The following is a 27,480-nucleotide window of genomic DNA, read 5'->3' as shown; positions in this document are numbered from 1 at the left end:
GTCGGATGTCAGCTTTATACTCCTGGCACTTTGACGTCAGGGAGCAGAGTTGAGCAACCGACGCCGGACCCAGACTTTGGGATTCTGGCCGACCGAGGGCTGCCTGCCGGCAGGGGAGAACCCTACAGTCATGACTGCAACAGTGAAACATGATGAACATCTAGTGGATGAAACAGGAGAGTTAAAAAAATAAAAAAATAATGAGTAAAGTGGAGAAAAAGCTAAGGGAAATTAAAGTAAAAGAGTAAAAAGATAAATCTAATATATTAAAAAAGGTGTAAGGTACTCGTAGAACTTCCCATAGTACTTTTCAACAAAGCCCTAAGTGAAGTAGTAGCTGCAAATGACAGCCCATATGACAAGGTAATATCCCCTACATAAAAGGTGTCAACATGATTGTCTGTAAAACTACAGGCTGGATGGCTTAAATTGCTGATAGGAACAATTATGGAGCAAGTGCTTAGAAGGCTTATGAGATTTTAAGATAAGAACAATCTATGTGGCTTTAGAGTCAATGGCTTCAATCAAACCAATTTGCTCCAATTTTGCATTTCAGTGACAATCAAGCTAAATGAAACACACTTGTATTACATTATTTTCCCAGGTGTTAGTACAGCTCCAATTGCATGCCACAAAGAAATATAACGTACAAATTCAGAAGAGGAGGCAAGATGTGATGATAGGGAGAGAAATATTTGGAAAACAGGAGGAAGAGAGTGCTGATTAGGTGACAGAAGCCCATCATAGATCACCCCATCTCTTTTCTGGTTACAGGGACCAGTCCAAGACTTTATAATATTTAGCTGTATGTAGCTAACAATACACTGGGTAGAAAGAATAGGATCAAGCTCTTTGCTGACTAGTAGGCAAGAAATAGACCTGAGAGTGATTGGTCCACACACAGCATTGTTAAAGGAAGAGCAGCAGCTAGTTATTCTGGTGCCCTGTTTAAAAAAAAAGAAAAATAAAATAAAAAAAAGTTGTTCTATACTTAAGGGAAAAAAATGTGCTGCTACTTTGAACTGCAACAAACAACTTGCTACAAGAATACACAAGGAGTGGTTCACTACAGCTTAATCCCACACAAACAGCACTGAATCCTTCACTCCTAACCATGAATGCAGCCAGCATCAACATTCATTTCTAAACAATGGTACTGTATAAACCAAATAAGGAGTGTGGAAAGTACTTCAGAACTGTCTGCAGTTACAGTATAGGCATTCATTATCTGAATGCCAGTACTAGCAATCTCACCCCCTGACACCTTGCATCAGCGCCAGATCCAGCACTAGGTAACCTAGGCAGCTGCATAGGGCCCATGCTGAATGGGGAGGGCCCCAGCTTTGATATATAAAAAAAAATATTTCATAAACATAAAACTTCAAGCCCCAGAAACCTCACAATTAGGACAATATCCTAATGTCATCTTTTGAAACCACTGTCCAGTTAAGCAACTTTGCTCAGAATCAAACCTTGAACCTTAATTATTGATAGGAAAGTACCTTAAACCTCCATACCAACTGCCAGGTCTCAATTTTATTTAATTTACTTATTCATTTTTGTAAATAAATCAGGATTGCGGTCTCTCAGTGCCATAGTGTTCCATTAGTTGTGTTGTTCACAGTTAGTGTGGCAACAGATAGGATACTTGCTTTTGGTGCAGAAGGCAGTTGGTTCCCTTCCCACACCAGGCAGATAAATTGATTGACACTACAGTGCAACATGGGGGGGTATCACCTTTTGGAGGAGATGACCAGTAACTATGAACCCGTTTGTCACATTGCCAGTCATTCACTATTGTACATCACCAGCACACTATATATATATATATATATATATATATATATATATATATATATATATATATATATATATATTTTTTTTTTGTAACAACTTTGATAATTTATCCTTCAAGGATAGAAGGTACTGAATTTGCATGCAAAGCAGTGAAATGCAAAACTTCTGCATTAGCACTAGCTCTCTTTAATGTGGAATTATTCAGATGGCTTACTTCTGCAGAGATTGTGTATACTGATTGATACTGGTGGATTATAACAGCAATTTGAGTGGCCTTTTATAGTTGAAATGTTCTGAAAGGGGCAGTTTTGTCACTAATGGTTCATACATTTCATTTCACTGCTTACTGGAAAAATGTTCAAAACTAAAACACACACCAACAAAGTGCTGTTATATTAAACAAGGAATATAATTTAATACTATCAGGAAGGTAAATCAAAGAACTTCTGCATTTATGCATGGTCCTAAAAATGTATGAAGATGGCCCAAGGTTTAAAGCCCAAGGGTCCAAATACAAGGAAAGTGGCAAATTTTCTGTTAACTTAAACCTTTCATAAGCTTATGTTACACATTGCGGGTAATAGTAGTGTACAGTTGCATGCTACAATAGGAAGAATTCTAGCACCAATAACTAAAATGACCACAGCACCAATACAGAGCATAAATCACAGAAAACAGAGTTCAAAGCTGATGTTGTTGTTGTGTCTTTCGGCTTTTCCCGGTTAGGGGTCGCCACAGCGTAACTCCGGTCCACTAATGATTGGCAGCAGATTTTTACATGCCGAGTTGCCAGCCTTGATGCACAACCTTCAACGAAGGTACGCCCATTCACGCACGTCTCCACACAAGACGCTTTAGCTGAGAATCGAACAGGACAATGTCTTACTGTGAGGCAGAGTCAAAGCTGATAAAGAGGTTAATTTTTTCACCAGTATGCAGCAATTCAGTGTGTGTGTGTGTGTGTGTGTGTGTGTGTGTGTGTGTGTGTGTGTGTGTGTGTGTGTGTGTGTGTGTATGTCTGTGTGCGTGTATCTGGAAATGAAATTCTTAATGTTGCAATGTACATAATCCTAATGTGTACATATTCTGTATAATGTTGATGCATTCTCCAGATACTAGTTGTGAGTTTTCTTTGTAGTGTCAGGTTAGTTAGTTAAGATGGTTATATACTGTTTGCTTTTTTAAGTATTACAGTTTAACAACTTACCCTTTTTAACAGAGGAATGCAAAATTCTAACAGAGGACTGTGACTGGATCACTAATCGTAGATGGCATGCAATATATGGAGTGTATGGATTACTCTCTGAAACTGAAAAAGACTTGTTCAAAGTACAAGAATCTGAATCACAATATATACTCGGTAGTTCCATCATGTTTGTAAGCCACTGAAGACCACATCTTGTGGAATTAGAAGTTCCACCAATTAAAGAGCTTCTCCTGTTTCATTTTCAACTAACCTGGTGTTGTTTTTATAACAACCACTTAAACCTTGGCAGCTCTTGAGACGTTCAGGTTGGATGGCTACTCAGCAGACTTCAATTCAACAGTTTGTTTCCACCAAATCAGACGAAGCACATATAGAAACAAATCAACCATTCAGAGGAAATCCTCAGTGTATGAAACATTCTAAAAATGTCCAACCATGATATGGTGAGACCCACAGACAGCCTTAGGCAGAGATCAACTAGGCGGCCATCTAGGGCACCACTCTAGCATGGGTGCTTTTCCAGTATTTGTTTATTTTTTGTAGTAAAGAAATGGCTTCTTTAAAATATCTTGAATGGGTACAGGAAAAACTGAAGAGCAAGACAAACTGTGAGAAAAAGGAAGAAAAAAGTCATCTGCATGGTGCAGGTAGACCAGGATGGGGGAACCGGTTGGTGTGGGAGGGGAGGTGCTGTGGAGCCTAGGGCACTAGTTGACCGAAAGCCAGCCCTAGCAAGACTAACAATGCAGCCATATTCACAGTGTCCTACAACTTACACAACTGAGAATCATTTAGGGAAAAAGGATTGACCTTTGCTACAGCAAGCAGGATTGTGCTGCAAACAGCACGACAGATCAGAGGTTATCTGCAGAAAATGTGATCTGAAATTGCTCTTGGACAAAGTTGTATGAGAAAGAGTTTGTAACATTTCCTTAGTTAAATACCTAGTTTATACATGGAGGTCTGACTAATGTGATTCTGGCAGCTTTTCAGAATGTAAGCAGCAAAACAAACAATTGCTTCTTAAACAACCATCCAAGAGACATAATTTTAAGATGACTGTCATAAATGAAAACTTTACGAGAGCTAATGAGCATCAAATAAGTCAGGGTGGCGTCTGAAAATGGAGAGGCACTTATGTTAATGAAGTCTGTTGACTAAACAGGCTCATGCCTTACTTATAAGCTAAAATTTAATGAACTGTTACAACTTGCCAAAACTTTGGACTGTACTTGTGTTCTGTAAATACTTTTCTGATGTGCGGAGCTTTTCTCCCCGGGCCTCCACTGAAAATGGACATATATCCAGTTGGACCAGCCCGGTCAACAAATTTATTTTATTTATTTATTTTTCGTTTGTTAACTGGGTTAGTCTGGCTGAGCTTTTGGCTCATTTTCAGCAGATACCTGGGGAGAAAAGCTTCTCAGGACTAGAAAACAATTTATTAAATTTTAGTAACATAGTAGTAACAATCAGCTATAGGATCTTCCAAGCAGAGACCTGGAGAGAAAAGAAATCTCCTCAGGCAATTAAATTATACAGAGTATTAACAACTGGCACGGTTGGGTGGGCACTCGAAAGACATGCATAAATGGGCGTGCCTTCATTGAAGGTTGAACGTCAAGCTGGCACCTTGGCGTTCGTGAAAATCTACTGCCAATCATTAGTGGACCGGAGTTCCGCTGTGCAACCCCTAACCGGGAAAAGCCAAAAGACAACATCATTAACAATTGGCAGACAAGTATGTGAGTTGTTACAAACAAGGTTTTAAACAATTAGCAGAAGAAAATGTGACTAATTACAATATTATTTAAGCTGCTTAGAGCAAAATGAGTTGATAGTTAGGCAGATGCTTATTTAAAGTGGGTAGGATCTAATTGTATAGGAGTTTGGAAAAAAGAAAGGAAAGTAAGGCTAGTAGGAGATGTAGGGGAGATAGAGTATTGAGACAGACTTGACAGGTAGGTTGTTTTGAGACTGTAAGAATTAATAATAGTTGGAGATAGAGGAAGGGAAAAGATAGAAGAGGCAGGGGAATAGTGTTAAGATACATTAAGAGTGAGGTGGTGAAATAGGTGAAAGGATGGTGGTTTCAGGGTGGTTGGCTACAGTGGCAAGACCACTTTGTTTTTAGGTATTTCCTTGTGGCTAATTTGAAACATTTGCTATGCTGGAGGGATTTTATTTCCAAGGGGAGTTGGTTCCAGGCTGTAGCTGAGTTATAGTTAGAGAAGGCAGCCTATTTTGGTTTTGGGTTTGTAGATGTCTAATAATTCTTAATTTGAGCTGCATAACATCCTAGCATGGGAATATTTGGATATGGTAGTGGAGAGGCTGGGGCAGAAGGAGGGTAGATAGAGGATAGAGTGGATAATTTGTAGTTGGTATAGTTGGAGCAGCTGAGGGAATTCTAGCCAGTCTAGTTGCTGTAGGGCTAAGCAGTGGTGTGACTTGTAGGTTTGGTTAGCTGCAAATCTGGCGATCTAATTATAGGTATTTTCAAGATTGGAAATAAGTGTAGAATTTAGGTTTGTGAATATGTGGCAGCTGTACAGGAGTGTTGGGAGTAATAAAGCCTGGGAGAGAGTTATTCTGGCAGTGTTAGTTAAGTATTTCTTGCTACGGAAAAGGTGTCCAAGTTTCTGATGAGTTCTTTTTACTGAGTTAGTAATATGGAGATCAAACTTGAGCTGATCATCTATTGTAACACATAGCAATTTAGTACTAGATTAAGCCGAGATGATAGTGTTGTTGCAGGATAATATGGTAAACGAGTGTGGTGATGTTTTTAGGGAGGAAAAGTAGAAGCTTAGTTTTTTTTGGATTAAGTATTAGTTTATCACTAAGCCAAGTCTCAATGGTATGGAAGGATGCCTGGGTAGTTGAGTGGAGGTCAGTTGGGTTGTCCACAATGGTTATAACAGTTGAGTCATCAGCATATTGCACAAGAGATGACTAGAGACAAGAGGAGTAGAGCAAGTTGGTGAAAATAATAAAGAACAGTGGTCCAAGTATGGACCCTTGGAGGACTCCCATTTGTACAGTGAGAGGGGAGGATAGTGCAGAGAGCCATTTAACTGATTGCTGGTGGGTTGAGAGATAGCTGGAGAACCAAGAAATAGTAGGGGGAGAGAAATGTAAGTTAGTGAGTTTATCTAGAAGGAGTGGGTGAGAGATAGTGTCAAAGGCTTCAGAAAGGTCAAGGAATAGGCATGAGACAAGTTTATTGTTATCACAAGCTAGGGAGACTGTGTTGATGAATGATATGAGTGCAGTAGTTGTACTATGCTTTGGACGGAAACCATGCTGTGTGGGTGTGAGAAGGTGAAGGTAATGCATTACCTGCTTGTGAATGCATTTCTCTAGGATTTTTGACAGTGGAGAGAGTATGGCAATCGGTCTGAAGTTGGACATGTCTGAGGAGTTGCCCCCTTTGTGAATGGGTAGAGTAAAGAAATTCTTCCATACAGTAGGGACATAGGATTCAAAAATGGATCGGTTGATTAAAATGGATACAGGAAAGGCAAGAGGTTCAGAAGCAATCTGCAGGAAGTAAGAGGGTAGCTTGTCAACAGATGGGGAACAATGTTTAAGTTTAGAGAGTAATGACTTTACATAGTTAGTTGATACTGCTTTTAGAGAGAAGGTGTTAGGAGGGTTTGGAAGAGGTACAGAGTTTGTGGGGGTGCTAGTGTTGTTTCTTGGGGAGAGGGAGTTTATCATAGAGGTTTATTCAGTTTATAAAATGATTGTTAAATTTGTTGGCTATGTCTTCAGGTGTTGCATTGGGACATGGGTTAGGAGTGGAAGGGTTTCCTGAATGAAGAGTCTGTTTAATAAAGCTCCAGAATTTCTATGGGTCTGATTTAAAAGAGTACAGGGAGGATTGGCATAGAAGTTTATTTTGTCATAATGGATGTTTTCTTTTTTTTATTTCTGAGTTCTTTATATTTCTGAAGAAGAAGGGGTCCTAATTTTAGTCCACAATTTACAAATCCTATCCCGGTCTTTCATGAGGATTCTGGTAGATTTAGTGAGCCAGGGAGCAGTATTAGATTTGATTCTAATCGTGTGAAGAGGAGCAAGGAAATTAAGAATGTTTAGGAATGTAGTGTTGAAGGAGTGGACAGCTTCATCTAAAGGAAAAGTGGTGAGGTAAGACCAGTTAATTTTGGAGAGTTGGTGAATAAAGGAGTTAGGACAGAAATGAGAAAGTAATGTAAAATAAATAAAAATAAATAAATGCTTACCCTGCTTAGCAGTAATGAATTTTACAGAAAAGCATTTGAAGTAGTAGCATCCCAGGAACACATACAGACAATACTTCAAATGAAGCAGAACTAATGTAACAAAAACATTACTTCAGACTTGGCAGACATTTTTAAAGGTTCCTCATTCCAGATTTGGTCAAATTACAAACTCACATGCACACACTAATACAGAATACCAGACACTTCCTTTTTTGTCAGTGCAAACAAACATTCATAAAAATGCTGAGAATCTTCCATTGACAGCTGCAGTTTCTGCTGAGGTTTCTAAAAGTGAAATCCTTCTTAGTTACGTTGACTACCATGTGTAGAGGAACTCCCATGCTTTATATTAGAGTCAGGTGATTAAGATTTAAAGACCCTGAAATCACAAAAGATGACTTGTTATTAATAGGTAGGTACTAGGCTATCGGCCCTGGGGCCTATACAAGCCCAGCCAAAAAGGTACTCTGGCTTTTGCCACCCAAGAAAATTATTTTCCTGTGCCACTTCGAGCAAAGCTACAGAGGTGATCCCTGGGGTGAATTTCCTATTTCCCATCCAATCATCAAGAATTTTCTTGAAGAGTGCTAATGAGAAGCTTTGTTTGACATAGATAGGTAGTTTATTCCAGAGTATGGGAAGTCTCTGGGACAGGAATCGATCCCTCCGGTGTGTTCTGTTTATTGTGGTGACAAGGTTTAGGTCCCTAGAGCATGTAGCTCAGAGGGATTGGGATTTCTTTAAGTGGAGCATGTCCAACAGCTCAGGGATTGACATAGCTTTGTATGTTACGCAGAGATCCCCTCTGAGTAGGCGATATCTGATGGAGTAAATCTGGAGTTTTTTGAGACTGTCTGCGTAGGGCATCTGTTTGAGGCTGGTACAAATACTCTCGCTTTCACAATCTCTCTTTTACTCATCACATTAAAGAAGAGAAACCCATTTAAATATAAAGTAGTATCTGTAACAGACGATCAGAGGCATACTTCCCAGGACCTACCTTATACAATCATAGCCACAGAAACATAGCTAAAGCAGGAAGTTTGAGATGAAGGCAGGCGATACATCATTTGACTAGATAGAAAAAGGGAAAAAAAAGCAGGTGGGGTTGCCATCATATATAAACAAATACTGATCCTCTCACTTCATCTAACTATTCCCCCCAACTCTACAACGGCTGAAATTCTGATGGTCACTCTGAAAATAAACGGCTATAAAAGTGCAACTAATGCAGGAGTACATATCACCCTTAAAGTAACATTGAAACAGTTCCTGAGGAGCTCCTCTCATGAGTTTCATCATCTACTTGTCAGGACACTATCATATAAAGGGATGTATAAATTAAGAAGAAACCAGTGGAGTGGAAAACGTATGAAGATACTTTGGAGCCTTCCATAGGAAACTCGTACAAATGTTCAGTTGGAGTTGCACAGCAAGGGAAGGAACAGGAAACTGTGGCAAATCTTATGTGGTCAGTGGTGTGGAGTGATAGTCCAGTGAGGTCCCATGTGAAGGAACAATGGATAACACAGGATGAAATTGATGAGAATGTGTCATATGAAGATGGTCTGGAACTTTTTGTAGAATGCCGGCAGGAAATGAACAAAGAATGTGCCCTCAGAGTAGAAAAAAATTATTTAAGAGAACAGTTGCTTGATTTAATAGAGATGGACAGATATATTAAGATCAAAGAAAGAAACAGACCGCAGAAAGTCAATAAAAGCCAAAATGCTAGACATTTGCTAAAACAAATGAACACAGTAATTAAGACTGTTCATAGAGATTAATTTTATTTTATTTATTTTACATTTGTTGACCGGGCTAGTCTAACTGGATATATATGTCCATTTTCAGTAGAGGCCCGGGGAGAAAAGCTCCACATAAAAACAACAAAAAACAGAACATTACAACTTCAGTTACAGTTCACTTGTCAGGCAAAACAGGTGTTTACATGGTAACTTAGCAATCATGATAGATAAAAGTAAAATAAAATAGATTTTTTTTTTAACCAAACAATAGCAGAAGAAAAGAGTGTTCAGAAGGATGTGGGAGATTCCCAAATCAGAGTTATAAATATGGCACAGGAGAACAGAATAGTTGTAAACATGATTGGGAGACTTAGTTAAGGGCAGTAACTTGTCTATAAGGCAGTGACATGTTCATACAGTCTTTCCTGGGTACAATTAGTCTAACATAGGAGGTAGTGGTCTTAAAGTGGCTATAAAGTGAGTAGTAATTAGTGCTATAACCTAGGATAACAGGAAGAGAAATCTTAGTCAGGGTTGGTACAAGGACATAGCCAGTGGGTTGTAAGGTATAATTTGAGTTTCTTTTTGAATATTGCAGTTTAAGAAAGAGATGCGAGTTCACCAGGAAGTAAGTTCCAGATTTTTCCCCACAGTGTTAGAGAAAGGGGAATCACCTGCTTTACTGCTGGGTTTTTGTCTAGATACCAGTAGTTTATTTGCCGCTGTGGTACAGTGGTAGCGTTGTTGCCTCACAGCAAGAGGTTCTCCTGTTCGATTTTCAGCTGGAGTGCCTTCTTTGTGGAGTCTGCATGTCCTCCCCATGGTCGACTGGCCTCCGAAAGACATGCGTGAATGGGCATGCCTTCGCTGAAGGTTGGGCGTTGGGCTGGCAACTTGGCACCATAAAAATCGATTGCCAATCATTAGCGGACCGGAGTTCCGCTGTGGCGCTCCCTAACCAGGAAAAGACGAAAAGACAAACAAACCAGTAGCTTATTTGCTGAGTGTAGGTTTGTAAGATTTTTATATGGGCTGATTAGACTCGTGAGAATTGGTGTATGACCTGGATGATAAAGGGTTTTATGGGCAATAATCAGTTGGTGGAATAGAATTTGACTATGCAGTTCCAGCCAACCCAGTTGTTTCAGATTTTGGCAGTGGTGGGTTCTGAAAGTGGAGCTGGTAGCAAATCTGGCAATGTTATTGTAGGAGATTGCCAGCTTGTTGAGGTTGCTTTTAGATAGATTAGTGTATATAGGAGAGGCATAGAGGAAAACTGAGATAAGGTGGGTGTGGGAAATATTAGTTCTAGCTATGGGAGTAAGGAAGGGTTTAATTTTATAGAGGGAGCCTAGTTTTCTGTTAACTGATTTTATTTTGGTGTTGATAGGAGTATCACAGTTAAGGCTGTGGTCAATAGTTACTCCCAAGAGTTTGGTGGTAGTGTCAGGAGATACGACTGTGCCATTATTAGATTTGATAATGAAGTTAATTGGAGTGGACTTTTGTGTAGGAGTAATGAGCAATAGTTCAGTCTTTTTGAGGTTAAGGAGGAGACAATGCTGTAAAAAAAATTCTTCTACTACCTCAAAGACATTTTGGGTGAGGGACTGCAGTTCAGTTGGACCTATAGCTGAGCATATTAATGTGGAGTCATCCACGTATTTTATGTATGTAGCTTGGGGGATATGTATAGTATAGTTAGATCACTTATAAAGATGGAGAATAGAAGAGGGCCCAATATAGAACCTTGGGGTACACCAAGGGTGACAGGAAGGTGGGTGGATAGACTATTATCCCAAAGCACTGCCTGTTGCCTATTATCGAAGTAGGACTTGAACCACTGTAGTGCTAGAGTATCAAGTGAGAGGGACTTACGAATGTTCAACAGTAGCTGATGGTTAACCATGTCGAATGCTTTTGAAAGATCAATAAAGATTGCAGTGGACAGGGTGTTATTGTTACGGTTTTTGTTAATGTGGTCAGAAAATTATAGGAGGACAGTAGTGGTGCTATGGAAAGGTCTAAAGCCATGCTGAGAGTTAGCTAATAGTCTATTTTGGAGAAGCTGGTCTAACAGTTGATGGTGGATGCACTTTTCCATAATTTTAGCTAAGGGAGAGAGTTGGGCAATTGGACGAAAGTTAGAAAGTTCTGTGGAGTTACCACCTTTGTGTAGGGGGATTATATGGGAGATTTTCCAGATGGATGGGATGGTACCTTCTGTTATGGTTCTATTTATTAGGATGGAAATAGGGTAGGCAATAACTTTAGCTGCTATTTGCAGATATTTAGCAGGTAATATGTCAGTAGAGGAGGTAAAAGGTTTGAGTTTTTGAAGAAGGGTACATATGAGGGATGTAGGCACAGGTTGTAGTTGGAATGTAGGTGGTAAGATAGTTGAAGGGGAGGGCAGATTAGAGGATATAGGAGGTAGAGAGTTAGCAAGTGACTGGATGGCTTCAGTAAATAAGATAGTAAAGGTATCAGGATTTGTTTGAGAGTCTCTTGGACTATTCCTGATGGGGTTGGTGTCTTAGAGTGGCCTGGATGTAGGAGTCTATTGATACCTGACCAGAATTTTTCCATTCTATGTTGATTGGTCTGTTGAAGTTGAAAGTAGAAGTTTCTTTTATCTAACAGTATTGATGCTTTAGTAGAATTTCTAAGCTGTTTAATTTGTAAATGATCAGATGGGTCTTTAAAAGTATGCCATTTGGCACAAAAATTGTTTCTTAGTAGAATTATTTGCTTAGTTTCCTTAGTCAGCCATGGAGCAGTTTTTGTACTGTTCCTAAGAGTACAAGAAGGGGCATGGTAGTCCAAAATTTCTAGGAACTTAGAAGTGAAGTATGTCTCTGCTTCCTCTAGCTGGAGGTGTTTTAGGGGTGACCAATCGCACACACTAAGTTCATTTTGGAAGCATTCAGGGTTAAAATATTTATTGGAGTGAGTAGTTCTATAAGTTGAAGGGTAGGGAATATTACTCTTGTCTAATTATATAAGTTAGTGAGTGATCACTGTCATCTGGCAGGATGCTTGCCATATGTGTTAGGGACTGAGTATTTGTTAGAATCCAATCTAAGGTGCTTTCTTTATTGGTAGGTTTATGGATTCTGGTGGGTGAGGTGATAGTTTGGGAGAAGCCATGTAGGTTTATGAGGTTAGTCGGGTTATCAGTATTACAGGTATTCCAATCTATATTAAAGTCGTCTAGCACTATGGTTTCTTGTGGATAGTTAGTGGAAAACCAGCTAAGGATATTTTCTAGGGAGGTGATGTTATTACGTGGGGGAAGGTAGGGGCATATAATGTAGATGGACTTACAAGTGTTTAGTTGTAACTCAGTGATAATAATTTCAGTACTGGTATAAGATGGTGGGTGGGTGGGTATCTAGTAGAGTAACTTGGAGCCCTGCTTTATATATTAAGGTTACGCCCCCAGCCTTCTTGTTAAGGCAATCCAATCTTAAATACTTTATCCTGGAGGAGTGATTTCATAGTCTTGGGTTGCTGGTTTTAACCATGTTTCGGTTAGGTACATCCAGTAGAAGATGAAGGTGAGTCACTTTATTACTTGCACTTCGTATATTTAGGTGAGCTATGAAGAGGGAGTTAGGAGGCCTTGCAATGGTGTGAAAGGGAGAGAGTATAACCGAGTTAGCAGGACTATTATTGATAGGGCCAGGATGGGATGAATGTCACCATCCAGTAGGAGGTGTTGGTGTAGTCTGTATGTGTGAATTAGAGGATGATTTAATATGTTTTGGGTTCTCTTGATCTGGTAGTGTTTATACATAATATGGATAACTCTGATACTTTGGGAGGAGATAGTTGGTTGCAGATGTTATGCTGATGTGTTTAAGGGTGGCTGATGAAGCTGGTAGGGATGTTTGTTTAGAGGTCTGGTGGAAACTAGAGTAGTTAAGATGTTCATAGGCTGTTAGGATATAGGGAAGGAAGAAGTGACAACAAGAGTAGGGGTTTGAGGTATGCTGATATGGGTGAACTAGGCATTGTGATGAAGATGTTGAAGGTAGAGACTGAATAAGTGAAGTATGTTATGAAGTGAGAGGAGTGATGGAGTATGGAGAGAATACCTTTAATGAGATGTGGGTTGGGATTGGATAATGGGGATGTGGGAGTGGCTAGAGAAGTATAAAGCTAGGAGCACTGGGGGTGGGAATTTGGGGTAGGGTAGGGGAGCGGAGTGAGCCTGCAGGGCGAATGGAGCGGGATCAAAGTAAGTAAGTATCTGAGTTCAGAGAGAGCAATCAATGGATTGTTAATTCCTATGAGGGTACTATCATGCAAGAAGAAACTCAGAGACAGCACTAGAAGAGAGGATCCCAGGGAGCCCTGTGAGGAAAGGGTGGATGATAGGGGAGATGTAGATATAATCTACTACAGCACTGCTGTATTTTCAGTTCAGTTAGTAGGGAGATAGGGTAAGAAGGTTGGGAAATACACTTAGTGAAGGTAGCAACTTAGGGGAGAAAAGTAAATTGCAATAGAAGTGGCTGGTGTGAGAGAGATAGTGAGGAAATAGGGTGGGAGTCTCAGGTTATTAGTTACAGGAGGCTATGCAAGGAGGAGGTGGTTTAGTTACTAGAGGTTGAAAGGGGCCTGGCTGCTGGGCATCTGGCTAGATAGTTTATGAAATACAGTTGTAGATATTAAAAAAAGAACTTACACACACCTGTTCTATATAACAAGTACTTCCTTGCTCCCTTCAGTGCTATGACTCTGAGCTGCCTTAGATTAGGTAAAACGTGGCAGGTTTTGATTGTAAGTGGTCCTTGTTCTCTGGGCAGGAAGTCTCTGTGATGCACAGTACAGTAGAGGAGGGATGGAGAGCTGCGTGTGGAAGAGAGGGAGAAACAAGAACAGGTCAGCATAACATCCAAGGAGAAACAGGCTACAAAAATAAGGGTAGAACCACTGGCATTATGTCATTTGCAGTACTTGGTTATTAATCTACACACAGTCACATTAGTAAAAAAGGAATGAAGCAGCATAGGGCTACAGATGAAACAGGGCATCACATTAAATTAAAGAAAACTGAAGATAACAGAAGTAAATAAAATATATTACTGCACAGCAAAATTAATAACAGATAAAATCTTACCACAAAAAAACAGGGTAGTAAGTGAAAGGAAGGGGAGAAATCAAATGCCAACATGGAAGTATTAAATAGAGAAAACTATAAACCAATTAAGACAAGAAGTATCACTGATAGAATACAGAAGAGGGAAGAGATCAATAAAAATACATAGAAAGATAGATGTGATAAAAACAGCGCACAGTATCAGAACAAATCAGGATCTATCATGCACAATTGCAAATAATGAACTAAAAATAGCACAGGCAGATAAACAAATAAGACATACAGACAAATTAAAGGAAAAGTAAAAAATAAGTAATTTACTGATGACCCAAAAAAGTTTTATAGAGACTTAGGAAACAAAGCGAAAGGAATAGAAACACCACCAAAAAAAAGAAATAGATACATTTTGGAGAAATGTTTATGAAGATCCTGTGGAACATAAAGATGTTAAATAGAAGAAGTAAAAAAAAGAAGCGGTTCAAATGTACAGGATATGAAATGGGATGAAGTAATGGGCAGAGAGATTGAAACAAAGTTAAGAAATGCTACTAAATGGAAAACCTCAGGTCCAGATGCAGTACCTAACTTATGGCTAAAAGTATTAACATCTTTACATGAAAATTTAGCCATGAGTAAGAACTATTTATATGCACATCCCAAATAGACATCAGCCTAGTTAACAGCAGGGAAAACAATACTCTTACTTAAGAGTGAACCTACAAGCTATCCTAAGAATTATAGAATGAAAACTTGCCTTCCAACGGTATATAAACTATACACTGGAATTAACAGTTTATAGTAGTTTAGAAGAAAACTCAATTATGGCAATAGAACAAAAGGCAACAAAAGAAAGTAATAGTGAACAAAGGATCATTTGTTGTTAAAGTCAAAATGGAGAACTGAAAAAGGGGAAGAATCTATGGAGATCTGTAAAAAGGGGAAGAATCTAAGTATGGTATGGATAGATTACAAAAAAGCATTTGACAGTATCCCACATTCATGAATAAAAGAGTGCTTAAAAATGCATAAGATACACCCTACACTGATCGACTGCATTACAGCAACCATGGAACAATAGCAAACTGCTTTACAGTTAAACCACGAGAAAGGAAAAACTATTATTTCAGGGATAAAAATTTAAAGAGGGATATTCCAGGGTGACACTTTGTCACCTCTGCTCTTTTGTATTGTCATTAACCCATTAAGCTGTCTACTTAATAGATTAGGTCATGGCTACAATTTGGCTCCCAGAAAACAACAAAGTGTAAAGACATTTCATCTTCTTTTTTAGATGATTTAAAACTGTACAGTTCATCAGATGAGGAGCGGAAAGCATAACTGCTTTTTCAGAAGACACAAGAATGTCATTTGGTCTTGATAATTGTGCAAAAGCAACCTTTAAAGCAGGAAAGGTGCAGCACCAAGAAAACATCAGTTTGGGACAGGAACGTGATATGAACACTTGAGCAAGAGGGAGTGTATAAATACTTGGGAATTGATGAAGGATCAACAACAAAATATGAACAAATGCAAATAAAAATTAATATTTTAGAAGATTAAAATTAATACTGAAAACAGCACTGACATCTGAGAATAAGCTGCAAACAAATTTGCTCTTCCTGTCCTAACTTACAGTTTTGGAGTGAATGACTGGCCCCAAAAGGTGCTGGATTGGTTGGATATTAAAACAAGGAGAATGCTTCATGCTCATCATATGATTTATAAAAATCAGTGTATACCAAGACTATACATTCCCCAGTCTGAAGAAGGTATGGGGATCCTTGAAATTGATTACATGTATAGATCTGCAATTGTGGGACTACAAAAATATCTGCTGACCTCACAAGACCCAAATGTACTGAAAGTTTTGAAACAGGAGTAGAATAAGTTTAAGACAACTCCAATGCTTAGTTTAGCGGGAATGGAAATCAAACCAGAAGTAGATAAAAATCAGGCAGCAACTGAATGTGCCAAAAAACAAAAGAAAAAAAAATATAAGGTAAAGAAGCAGATAAGAAGGCAAGAAATGTGGAAAATGCATAAATACAGCTGCAAGTAGAGAAAACTCTTGGAACAACCTCAGGATGAAGCACGAATGGTTAAGGAGAGGTGAATTTAAACCAAGAGATGAAAGGTTAATATTGGCAGCCCAAGATAGTGGACTAAGGTCACATTGGTTTACAAAGTCCATTAAACATGTGGGAGAAACAAACAAATACAGGTTTTGTAAAACAGAATTGGAAACAGTCACACATCTTGTTGCTGGTTGTGATATACTAATGGCAGAAGGACTGTATGCTAAAAGGCATAATAATGTGGCAAGCTGTTGCAATGGGGATTGTGCAAATATTATAATATTGAAGCAGCTGAAAAAACACTGGAAACATGAGCCATGACACAATATAGAAAGTGATGACGTTTCTATCACACGGGATCACCCATTACCAACAGTTCAAAAATAGATGCAAGAAAATCAGATATAGTAGTCCATGAAACGAAGACAAAAGTAGCATTAATCATTGAAATTGCTACACTTGGTGACTACAGTGTCTTAAGTCCAGGGAGACCAAGTCATAAAATACCAGGATTTGCAGGTGGAAATGAGGGCAGTGTTAAAGGAGGATACCCAGACAGGTCCAATAGTAGTAGGAGCAAAGTGTCTTATAAAAAAAAAGAATTTACAATCGTACTTACATGTTGCAGATACATAGAACTCATATGAATTGCAGAATGGAGTCATTACTGGGCACACTGTGGGTGCTATGAAGAGCACTTCTGGCTATCATCAAAAGATTGAAACAATATTACTTTCATGAACTTGAATCATAGTTTGACTTAGAAATGGGGTCCATTCCCGTCATGGTATTAGAAACCCAAAAGACTTCGAGAAATTAAAAAGGAGATTTTAATATTGATTGGCTAACGGTAAAAAAATATCTCCTCCAACAAAAACATGAACCTCTATGGATTTCCTCAACTTAGATACTCAAATAAGATGCAACAAACAGAAACAGACAAAGCACCCTGGACTGAGTCCTCACAAATTTTCCAGAAAAAAATTACTTCCACTAGCTCCCTGCCAGACAATCTAAGTGGCCACCTACCCACCTTTATTTTAAGCAATTGTCCACTCACCCCAAACACACATCTGAGTCAATTTTACAACACAACTAACTGATTTTAAAGTACTGGTAAAAGTATTATCAATCAACTGGCAACTTCCCCTAGATGAAGCCATATCCTTCAATAGCACTTTTTCTAGATATACTCAACCAACCATGCCCCTGTTAAAAATAAGAGTGTTAAATTCAATCCATACCCTTGGTTAACAAAACAAAACTACTAATGACAAACAGAGACAAAGCCTGGAGTCACTGGAAACAAAACAAAAATTACTCCAGATTTACAAACAGCTTAGACAACATAAAAATAAGATCCAATTAGATAAAAGATCTTAGTACAACAGTTAACAAAATTCAGGGAATATTATCCCTAAAATGTTCTGGTCATCGATGAAACAAACTTATCCATCTTGGATGCACAACCCAACCAACTCCCATAACAACCAACTTCACAGAAAGTATAGTTAGCCAATTCAATTAATTTTTCAATCAAACTGTTGCCTCACTCTTTAAAGACAACCATCTCTATAGCTATGCAAGAGAGTCTGTTCAACAGCAAAATGCAATAATCACTCAAACCTATACAACCCTCCATCAAAACTTCTCCTCAAAGAGAGCTATGTCCCTCTGCTCTGGAAGAAATTCTACATTTTGTCACTTCACAAATTTAAGCACTCTACAGACCTTGCATATCAGCTCATTTCTATCCTCTCCCCAAGCCAAAATCCTAGAGAAAAGAATCCATCACCACCTTCTAAGTTTTACACTAGAAAATAATTTACTTTCTCCTACACAACATGGCTTCCACCCACATCACAATACCAACACTGCACACCTCAGTTTCTGTGCTCACTTTAACCAGCACCTTAACACAGTCAAACCAGTAGCAGCAGTATTGCATGACCTATCCAAAGCCTTTGATACAGTGTACCATCCTAAACTTAACAGACTTTTCCCCGTTGGACTAGACAGTCCATTCCTGTCATGGTTTTGCAGTTACTTATGTGACAGATACCAGACAGTCAAAATGGACCACTGGTATCTCCTGCTTCCTTCCTATATCTGCAGGGGTTCCATACTGCTCCATTGTACGGCCACTCACTCATTTTCTCATTAAAGACGTACAGAAATCAACCAGAAAGGTTTCTATTGTACAGTATACAGATGATTCAACACTCATCGGTTCATCTAAAACTATTGCAAAGTTGCAATGACTAACACAATAATCCCCTTTTCTCTGTAGAGGCTTGGGTACTACAACTCTCAGCTTATATTGATCCACAATTCCTCTCTTTACGCCTTAGACATCCCAAGAGAACAAAAACAACTTACCATAATCTCTTCCAATGACACCACAACTGAACTGTTCCACACTCTAAGCTGCCAGGAATAGTAATCGATGAAAATATGAAATCTGATTGTCATATAAAAGAAACAGTCAAAACAAACATCAAAAACTTAGTCTCCTCTACAGAATTAACCAATTTTTAACAGAAAGATACATATAGCCACAACATACTTACTTCCAAACCCTTCTGCACAGGGGCCTCCATACATATTAATCTACAAATGACTAAACTGAACCTACTAGAAGAATGCTATAACAAAATTGTGAAATTCAGTGAACCTACCATACAGGTCACACCATTGCTTAGTCCTAAAAAGGCTCCTCTGGTTAGAACTCCCTCACTGCTTGCCCTACTTCTTAACTCTACAATCAAGTGATAAAGAATAAGTGTGGCCAAATCAACTAACTCAGCAGGGGACTCTCGAATGGCTTGCCATGTCTCAAAAATATGGGATAACATTATATACCCTATAAGAGCAGACTCGTCACAAAAATGCATCTCATGGATAATTGCATTTCCTGTTACTCCAAATACTATTTCTTCTAACTTAATCCTATAGTAACTACCCCATCTGATATTCTAAGATCTCAATCTCTCATTGCTACATCATCTCCTCTGGCTATTTTATATAAATGCTTCTACCAGTCTTGCTCTGCCTATGGTGTATAATCTCTTTCAATTCACTATGAAAGATGTACTTTCACTGTAGTTGTTACATTTTGCTGAATGTATGCTGCTCATATATAAAAACTCATGAATTTTCTGTTGATTTTTTTTTTGAGCAACTGTATGAAACTTCTTTGTAAAATATATAGTTTTGTGAAAAGTGTGTGAAATGTATATTGTAAAATCTAATTTATAGTTTTGTATCAATTCATATTATATTTTCTCTCTAGGCCTCTACTAGAATGGGGCTTCACCCAGTAAAATCATCCCAGTAAACAAATGCAGATGAATAAAAACAAACATACATACATATCTCCACTGTTCTTAATACCACAGAATCAATTAATACCTGAAAGTCCTCCAGATCAACATGGCCATGAGCAAAAGACAGTTCTCTTAATAAAAAGATATATGGGATAACAGCACTTTAACAGTATTTACCCCCCCCCCCCCATTAAATTATAAAATTCATCATTACTGGACAAACCGAGGAAAGCTTTATTTCAGGTATTGAAAATATCTGCAAATTCTTGAATGTAACATATTACTCAATACTAATTCAAAATGCAAGGATTTTTTTTTCTGTTTTATGTAACCACCTGAGCATTTTTGTTTACACTTCACAAAAGGTTAGGGACAAATCTTAAAAAGCCAGCTCGATTGGCACACTCCATAATTAATTAGTCACCTTTCTTTTTCTTTCCAAATTGGCATTTTTTTTAATAAATTATCACCCCATTAGCTTGACAAGTCTGATCTGCAAGGTCATGAAGCATATTATGGACCTCATAAACAAGGACACAGGCAATCTAGAAGCACTTAACCCCACCCAGTTCGGATTCGTCAAAGGCAGATCTTGCCTGTTGAAACCTGGTTGCCTTTTTTGAGATTGTCACCAAGGCAATGTTTGTGGGAAAGTCAGTACATACTGCTGACCTTGACTTTGCCAAAGCCTTTGACACAATCCCCCACTCGGGCATCATTGAAAAGCTAACACAACTTGGCGTAAATCCCTATGTCATCACATGGGTGGCCAACTGGCTCACTGACAGGACCCACAAGGCAAAATAGGTGCCACCACCTCCAACAGCAGACCTGTCATTAGTGGTATCACCCTGAGATCTATCCTGGGACCCCTGTTGTTTGGTATCTACTTCTCAGAGGTCCAGGCAAAGACAAAAGGCCTGTGGCTGACCAAGTTTGCAGATGACTAAGGTGGGTGCTCTCACTGACTCCCCAAATAATGGTAATATACTTCAAGACTGTCTCACAGCAACAAAGGACTGGTGCCAGTCATGGCCTTAAGTTAAATGCAAAAAAATGTATTAGCATACCATTCGGCAAAAACATGGTCCCTACTGATTATCACATTAACGGCAACCCCCTACCCACACAACCTGTGGTGAGAGACCTGGATACACAAAGTTGACAACAGTCTCACATTTGACCATGTAGTGGCAGTGGTCAGAAAAGCTTTTTACTTGGTTCATCTCATAAGTAAAGGGATTGCATCCAGAAAAAAGAAGGTCATTACCTCTCTGTACTCTTTCTTCATTAGACCTATAATTGAGAAGAACACCCCATTTGGTATGTATCTCTCCAAACACCTGCACCAACTGGAAAGGCCACAGAAATACTTCACGAAGAGAATCCATGGCCTCCAAAACCTGTCTTATGTGGACAGGCTCAAATCACCATCACTCTACTTGGTATCATACAGATTGCTCAGAGGTGATCTGTTTCTCGCCTACAAAGCAATCTCAGACCCTGCTCTACTTGAGATACTCCATATCTGTAAGTCTAACTTCTCGCATAGTACCCGATGTGACATTAACAAAACCTGATGGAGAGGCAGGTTCGTCTTCCACAGGCTGCTCCATCTCTGGAATAGACTCCCAATACACGTCAAACAAAGTACATCGCTAACCCTCTTCAAGCACAACCTTGAGGAGTGGATGGATAACCACAAATTTGTCCCAGGGTTCCACCTGTGTCCCTCATTGACAGGGGCAAGAGGTGCTGATTGGGGTTGCTTTTTTGGGGGATAAACTCTTGGCTAGGCTTCTAAGGGCCCCAGAGCCATTAGCCTAGTATTCTGCTATGATCCTATGAATAGTCTGCCTTGGGTGGTGGGATGGCTTAACCCTACACATTCTAATACAATAATCCTCTGTGGTTCAACAATTAGTGAGGACTGAAGTAAATTCTACAACTGTTTTTTGACTGAATTTGTTCTTGATTAGTGTCATTCACCCACTATAAATCTTACCACAACTGCTTTTGTTTCATTACAAAGAAGACTTGAAACTTTTCCATACAGTCAGTACATTGGTAGAACTGGTTTGGAAATTGCACCCCCCCCCAAGCAAAAGCAAACAAAATATTTTCTTTTTCCCCTTCCCTTCTATTCCAGTTTCACTAAAGACTTACTTATCCTTAATGCTAGTTCCATTAAAAAGGGAATACACTCAGGGAATAAGGACAACTTTATGTTTTACTTGTATGCACACTCCCTTTTGTTGATGTTCTTCCATGTCACTACAGACAAAGGCGGACTCCAGACCAGTTCTATTCATAAAATTGCCTCCAAAATCCTTTTCAATGTCAGTGTTAGTAGCATAACAAATAGAACACCCACCTTTGGTGGGTTCTAGTCCCACCATGTAGAGTGCTGCACTCCTTAGTGTGGTGTCTTTCAGATGAGACTTTAAACCGATGTCTCACCTGCTTGAGTCAGTGGCAACTCAGATGGATATGAAAGAAGCTATGGCACCCACTGAAAAGAGTAGGAGTCCTTTAAATTATATACAAAAGAACTCTTGTTTACAAAATAATTACATATTTACAAAAGTACAAATATATAGATATACAAATCTGTTTACACATATGGGATGACCCACCACTGGACCAGTAATCAAGGAGCCTCAATCCTCACTACTGGTAACAGTGAGGGATGCTCACGGAGAGGATGACAAGTACACACAGTATTTCCAGATGCAGCTCTCTGCATCAAGTGCAATTTCCCTTAAGAGCACACAGAGACCACAATTCAGTCTGGGACTGGTTTCTCACTTTTCCTCCAAATCACCAGTAAGACTCCCCACTGGCACAGCTACTGAATTGATTCCTTATCCAGGGCTCTAAGCCAAGTCCTCCAACACTCTCTCTGTCCAACCAGTGCTTCATTTCCCTGCCCAATAAGCTGACACACACTCTTGGAGGTTTGATTTACACACACACACACACACACACACCTAGCTATGCCCCCCTTCTGCCCAGTCTATAAGGTTGTTACAACTGCCAACAGGCACTTGTGCAGCTACCTTAAGGCCCTTAAAGGGTGTCCAGTCTTATTTTGTAATACACAAATGGTAGTTTGACCAAGAGTGAGGCTATTAGGAATAGCCCACACAGTATCACCAAATAAATATGCAAGTACCTTCAAAACTTAAATCTCTATATACAGATCAGCCAGTATGAAAGGTTTAAATAAACTTAATAAAAAAAAGAACAAGACAATACTAAATATATATTCACAGTGATAGAGATCAAAATCACAGAAATTATTTAAAATAACATTTGCAATACAGGCTCACACAAAAAGAAAAATAAGCACAAACTAATAAGAAGGGCAAATGTAGCTCCATCTCCACAGCTAAAGACCACGAATCCAACAGTTCCAAAAGACACTAACAAAAATAAATCACTGTGTTAGCGCTTTCGTTTAAAACCATGTTAAACTTCATCAGACATTTTAAAAAAAAGGTATCGCCATGGGGTCACCTTGTGGGGAAGCCTATGGCAAACACGGTGATGGCCTATTGGGAAAGGAATTTTATATTCAATTCCAAGTTTAAGACATGCTTAAAGTTTTACCATAGATTTCAGGATAACATCAGTATTATATTGACAGGGGCACAGAGTTATTGAATGAATTTCTTGTATATATAAATGGCACTACTGAGTTTTTGCGGTTCACTTGGGATATCAATGCTGAATATATGAATTATTTGGATGTTCACCTAGAAAAAGGCAGGGTTAATGAGATATACACAGCTGTTATCCATAGGAAAGCAACCTATCAAATTATTTCTTACATTATAGTAGTTCACATCCGGAGCACCAAAAAAGATCTGTTGTCAAAGGACAACTTGTTAGGGCGGCCTGGATGGTAACGAAATATGATGAATGTCTTACTCTGCGTACTATGTTTCTTAATAGGGAATACCCTAGTAAATTTATAGATGAATTGATTCAGGAAGTGACCAGTAAAAGATTGAATGGTCATTTTAAACCTATCTTGGATCAATCCACGATCACCCATGACATCATCAGTCCGATTTATAGTGATGTGCCTGTTGTGCAGTATGAGCAAAACTGTGGAACACCTAAGTCTGACTTTACCAAAGCCCTAGTTATTACATTTACTCAGGATCATAAGTTAATCAAAGATGTATTTGCAAAACAAATGGGTCTATTTTAACAGAAGACCCCTATATAAGGAACCACATGAATGAGAAACCAAAAACTGTGCACCGGAAAGGCAAGAGTTTTAAGGATATTTTTAAACAAGCCACCTATATGCCTGCCCAATTGAATTTAGGTATGACAAGGTGTGGGCATGTCATTGGTGCCATAAAGTAAACAATGGTGACAATTTTTATCTAAGAAATATAAGATATTCTTTGAAAGGCAAATACAACTGAAGGCAGTTGTGTATTATTTAGGTGTGTGCAACTCATGTCCAGTATTTTATATTGGAAAAACTGAGAAACGCCTTGCCCAAAGAATATATGAACATGAGTATACTATAAAAAAGTAATCCAAATAATGCTTTAGCAAAGCACATTTGTGAATGTAATAGTCACCATTTTTCTTATATGGCCATTGACCATGTGAATGTTGAAGAAAAACAATCATGGGGGGGGGGGCGCAGTTAGCGCTAGAAGAATTAAAATGGCAAATCAGACTACAGGCAGATAACTGGCCCAAAATCAATGAACGTAGCTCTACTGCACCAGTTTTAAAACTGAAGGCCCTGCAAAGAAAGAAAATTAATTAAGGTGCAATTCCTTATGAAGTGGCCTTATTTTTCTAATGTATGTACTTTCTATGCATTGTCTATGCAATTTTATGATTTTTTAAATGATTTTTTCACATGACTTTATAATGTATTTATATGACATTTATAATGATATTTTAAATTTCCATTTATAGTCATATTTATTATTTGATATATTGATAACACTTTTAGGGACATATGAATAAATCCAACATATTTTACTATTTTTAATATATTTTTTTAACAATACTTATACATCTACTTAATATTTATTAGGTTATTACATATGCATGTCAATCATACTGAGGGTCCAATGAAAAATGAAGTTGCAGTACAAAAGGATGTGATGTAACAATTTTTAAAATGTCTGATGACGTTTAACATGGTTTTAAATGAAAGCACTAACACAGTGATGTATTTTTGTTAATAAAGTTTCTTTTGGAACTATTGGATTCATAGTCTTTAGCTGTGCTGTAGAGACTGAGCTACATTTGCCCTTATTTTAACTAAAGAAAAATATCTAAACTAAGCTTTACTATACTCCTGACTGTATCTAAAAGAACTACTATTCCCTAGTAACTTACTATTAGAGCAAGGCAGATGTTGTAGTGAATGGTCTTCTTGTTGTCAGGTCCAAGATATAATGCAGAATGATCTGTCTCACTAAGAGACGTCTCAAATTAATATCTAAAATATTACTGCTGGGATAGCTTGCAGAATGTCATCATTTCTGGTCATCTGACTTCTAGGTCCCAGGCCAAAAACCCCATTGCTAGAAGCTGGCAGCATTTAGCATCTACCTGCAAAAATATACACACAAGGGCTTTTCCTCAGATCTTTGTCAGATGCTGGAAGTCATAAAACAAACAATTGTATTCCTTCATGCTTCAAAAGTAGCAATTAGTTCACTCCAAAGACAATACAGAAAGCTTCCTAGCGCAGACTATTGTCTCTAGCTGCACTGAAAACTTCAGAGGTAGCCTCTTCATTGCGTTCTATAAAGTAACTTAATTTCAGATATTTTTCTAAAGTTTACTAGATGGAGGTTAACCTCTTGTATCCTAGTTTCCACTGTTACAATATATACATTTAAACAGCTACAATAGTGCATGTACATTTCTGTTCTCTACCAACAGATCATACTGCAGATACATTTTACACAACACAAACATCTGTACAGAGCAGTTTAACATACACATAACATACAGCTTTAATACATTTGTAACACAAGCATCTTATATAAATCATTTCAGTATTCAGCAATAATATATAATTATTTACAAAATTCCAATTAGCTGTGCTGGCAGTTTCTCCTTTCACCAGAACATGCACAGAATTTCCTTTACAATCATGCTACATGTTCATCCATATTATACCCAACTCCTGTTTCCATAACTGCCATCTGACTTTACTTAATATTGTTGCTAAAACCCATTTACCATTAAACATAAATGTAATTTTTTCTTTCATTCCATATAGCCCATACAACATGAAATAACATAACTACTCTTTTAACAAGTTCTTTATCTATGTTTTTATAATACCCATATTTAATCATATTCACATATTTAATCATATTCATGTTTATTTTATCCACTTATTTTATATCTTTGAAAAAATTCTTCTTTGAATAGCTTTCTTCATAACGTTTTTACTCTTACATTTCAAAAGCACATGTTCAATGGTTTCTTCTTCTTGACAATGTAAACATATTCCATCACTTTTCTTCTTATATGGTATATTTCCTTCTAGTGGCAATTTATCTATTACGTCTCCACAAAAAAACTTGATAATCTACATCCTGATTACACCATTTGCTTCTTAGTTTTACTGCTTTGTTTTCATCTGTTAGATTTTCCTATGGTATTACATAGCAATGTTTTATAATTACATTTGTCTATATCATGAATTTTTAATTTTCCACAAAAATAGCTTTTCTTGCTAACATTTTATTTCATTTATAAACTTTTTCGCCATACCCCAAAATTCATCATAATTACATTTATACACTTTTACTAATCTCTTGTCTTTTTCATGTATCCACTTTAACACTTTTTACAGATTTATTGAAGCAGCATATACCACTGGCTTAATTAACCTTAAACCTCCTTTATTTACATATAAAACTCCTTGTTTTACTGGGTTTAATCTAGAACCCCACATAAATGAAAAAAAAATATATGCAATCATTCTTTTTCAAATACTGTTGGCAACATAAGTACACTTGATAAGTATGCTCTTTTTCCCAATCTCTACTGATTTCATCAAATAATCCCTTTTCCTTAATCATAATTTATATGTTCTCCAGATTTGGGTGGGAGGGTTGCAATTATCTCATCAGCATATATGAATAGAACAGGAATTCTTAACACTTTAGGTATTATATACTCTACCTCCTTCATTTGGCGATTTCACATCTGATCATATTTATAGCTAATGCAAAGAGTACAGAACTCATTGGACATCCCTGTCTAATACAACTCTGCATATGTACCTGTTGGCTTAACCAGCCATTTACATGTATTTTTACTTTATTATTACTACCATATGCTGATATATATAACATCCTAATGTTCTCACTTATTATATTCTTTCATGATTACCCATTAGATTTCATGCCCAGTTGCATCAAATGCCTTATAAAGGTATCCTATCATGATTTTCACTTATTCCTTTCTGTTTGTATCATCCATAATTTCTCTGTCATTAATAATTCTTGACAATCCTTCCCCTTTATACTATATATGCCATCTTCTATATTTTCCATTTTAGTTTCAAATCTGTTTTCCATTTTTTCATAAAGATCTTATAATTATTCAATATTATTGGTCTAAGTTTTTTTAATGGTCTTCTATCTTCCTTCCTCCATATGAATTGAAGTATTCCAAAACATAAAATTCTTTATATATAAAAAACACCATTTAACAATTCATTCAAAATTTTTAAAAGATATTTTTTTGCCAAGCCCTTAAATTTTTATACATTTCTTAATCTATTTCATCTGGGCTTGCAGCCAAATTTATATTTACTTGTCCAAATACTTTAAACAATTTAAAGAAATCTCCTTTTCCAACTCTTTACTCCCCTTTTCCTGTTAACTTTTTTTTTACTTTCCATGTTTTTTACTACCTTCTTTTCTTCTCTAAACATTTCTTGTACATATTATACTATA

The 27,480-nt window shown here is 37.8% G+C and overlaps 1 protein-coding gene across 1 annotated transcript in view; it reads right to left on the bottom strand.

Moving 5' to 3' along the window:
• LOC122800248 (tetratricopeptide repeat protein 28-like) overlaps positions 1-27,480 on the bottom strand; it is a 761,532-nt gene that overhangs the window by 523,995 nt on the left and 210,057 nt on the right. The window lies entirely within an intron of this gene.

This window comes from Protopterus annectens, chromosome 4.part0 (genome assembly GCF_019279795.1).
Source record: "Protopterus annectens isolate FY-2018-M chromosome 4.part0, PAN1.0, whole genome shotgun sequence".
NCBI lineage: Eukaryota > Metazoa > Chordata > Ceratodontiformes > Protopteridae > Protopterus > Protopterus annectens.
Note: the sequence above shows the minus strand (reverse complement) of the source record. Positions and strands in the feature narration are given on the sequence as shown.